This window comes from Brassica rapa, chromosome A05 (genome assembly GCF_000309985.2).
Source record: "Brassica rapa cultivar Chiifu-401-42 chromosome A05, CAAS_Brap_v3.01, whole genome shotgun sequence".
In the NCBI taxonomy this organism is placed as follows: domain Eukaryota; kingdom Viridiplantae; phylum Streptophyta; class Magnoliopsida; order Brassicales; family Brassicaceae; genus Brassica; species Brassica rapa.
Window position 1 is genome coordinate 22,969,721 of NC_024799.2, and position 2,745 is coordinate 22,972,465.

At 36.6% G+C, this 2,745-nt stretch overlaps 1 long non-coding RNA gene across 1 annotated transcript; it reads left to right on the plus strand.

Moving 5' to 3' along the window:
• LOC103869888 lies at positions 1 to 2,745 on the plus strand. Its single transcript, XR_004458593.1, has 2 exons — positions 1 to 2,110; positions 2,225 to 2,745. It is a non-coding gene; the product is annotated as an uncharacterized LOC103869888 (long non-coding RNA).

Sequence of the window (2,745 nt, forward strand, 5' to 3'; positions counted from 1 at the left end):
CTCCACCAAACTTCACGGCATGAAAGACGTCGCAGGAGCAGCTCACCGGCAATCCACCGGAACACACCAGAACAGGATGTCGCATGAGAAAAAACCATCGAACGACTTTAGAAAATAAAAATATCTTTGCCTCAATAAAGCTTCAATTGAACACAAACCAACCTTCAAACATCGATTCACCTAGAAGAAACCCTGGACACCTTTGGAGAAAAGAAGAAACTTGAAGATGTCATGGCCCTCACAAAGGGGAGGAAGAGACAATCGCATGTCAACATCGGAAGTCAATCGAACGATGAAGATCAAGGAAGCGTAGATCTAACATAATCCGGATGAAGTCTGGAGATAATCCAACAACGCCACCGATGAACAAGCGGACATCGTGGAAATCAAAGCCAGCGATCACCAGAGTGTCTGATGTATCGCTGGAGCCAAGAGCCGGAAGCTCCGTCAAAGAAAACGCGAGAAAACCGGAGCCAAAGAAAGCCGACCACCGTAAGAAAGGTGCGACGCTGGAAGAGGTCCAACTATGGCCGCAATCACCGTAAACTACTGGCTTGAGTTTTCTCTCATACCTTCCTTTGTGTAAAATTGCTGAGAGAGAACAGAGCAGAAGGAGAGAGAAAAACTTTTTTTTCTTATCCAAACATATATTTAACAGTACATGACTAACATTAAACATTAAGTCACGGAAACATGCATGTAACAACCGATACAAATGGTCAAAAATTAACGAATTTTTTACCCTTTAAGACACATTTCCACTTTCTATTTACACAATCAGACACATGTTGATGGAGACACACTTTCTGTGTGTCGATTGTCTCTTATACCCTTAACTTTGTTTTTCCTCAATATCCTTTCTTTTGTATTTAACTTTTCCTAACGAAAACAACAATTTGTCTGATTGGACACACTTCTCAATTAAAAGTAAAATAAAATCCATCTTTTATCTCTCATATTTCGAGACAAAAATTAAAATCACTTTCATAATTTCTGACGATCCCCTTTCATCTTCTACCCCCAAACCTTGTTCAGCTTCAAAAAACCATGGCAAAATCAAAGTCGAAGAAGAAAGGGAAGCTCAATAGTCAACTTTATTCACCGCATATCGACATTGGAGGTTTGTATTTCAAATTCCTTAACTCTTTTTGACTTGTTGTAATTTCCCAATTGAATCAAATCTTTTAGATTTTGTGGATGGGAGAGAAGACGAACAGATCCGAGCTCCGGTGTGGAGAGGACGATGCGACGGCGAGCAGGTCCGAGATCCGTTGTGTATAGGACGACGGGACGGCGAGCAGGTCCGAGCTCCGTTGTGGAGAGGACGCGACGACGAGCTCAATTTTGATATTTACATGTTCAAATATCAATTTCTTTCTTCGTATCAGAATGTCAATCGGGATGGTCCGTATATTTTGTTAAGGAAAGATATGAGAAGTTGGTAAAAGCTTCTGTTTCAAAATTAGTAATTGTTATGGTTTTGTTCACGAGGTTGTTGGAGAAACCTAATGATGAAACACCACTCAATCTGATGAATTCATGTCCTGTTGCTGTTTTAGAAGAGTATCCTAATATCATCTTTGCATATGGATAGTCATTTTCACAGGTAATAGTTGTCCACAAAAAGAATTTTAGGAGATTATAACTTGTATATAAGAGTTTTTCAAGTTTTTCTCCATCCATCCATGTCCACATCTTTTCTATTAACATTAGTTAACAAGACTTTGGCATTTTTGATCTAGTATACTTGTTTGGCATTTCAATTGATTGTTTGTATGTCGTGTCAATACTCCTTTGTGTTTGGTTACTAGTGGCTCAATTCACAGTTTAGTTGTTTCAATGTCTTGCAGGAGCTCGATCATACGCAAGTGAAGGACCTAAAGACTACAATCTACTTGGTAACGTGAAACCACGTTTCTCAAATCAACATTAATCCTTGTGCACATTTTTTTATATACATTAATTGTGTCCATGTCCACACCTACTTCTCCTGAACTTGATGTGACGAAACCCCAAGACATGGTTCGTCTGGGAGTTTGAGTTTGTTAGCTGAAGCTTATGATCGATGCGTTCAAGTGTGTGCTGAATATGCTAAAACTTTTTTATCTTGGTTAGGATCTTCTTCTTGTTTCATTGCTGAGTTTTATGTTCACAACATATATGTCCACATTTTATTTGTCCTCATTTTTTGGTGTTAACAGAAATGCACACTGTTTCATTTCAGAGAAAGCACACTTACAAGATGAGGGCATCTTCCAGTACTCATGTTTCTACACTCGGCAGCTTCTAGAGTTTATATACATTTGCTGAACCTCATTCACGTGTACACAACTTTCTCACCCGTGTTTTGTTCGACCGATAAAGCTTTTATCCATATGTTTTATGTCCACGTCCACGAAGACATATTCAATAATTTATACTTTGCAGTATTTAATAAAATACTAAAATATAAAGTATATGGATATCAAAAAATATATATAAATCATTGTATACATATATTACATTTGAATTTACATATTAGAAAACAAATAATAAGGAACATAATATGATGGGATATAAAAGATGTTCCAAATGTTAGCAAAATAAAATAAAGATAATCTCTAATATGAATTTATACACAACACTCTTATCAAACATTCCATAAGTCAACAAAATTCACATCCACATTTTTTATGTACATATGAAGCCATTAACTAGTAAAATAAAATTCGAAAATATAATAAAATATTAAAACTATATATATAT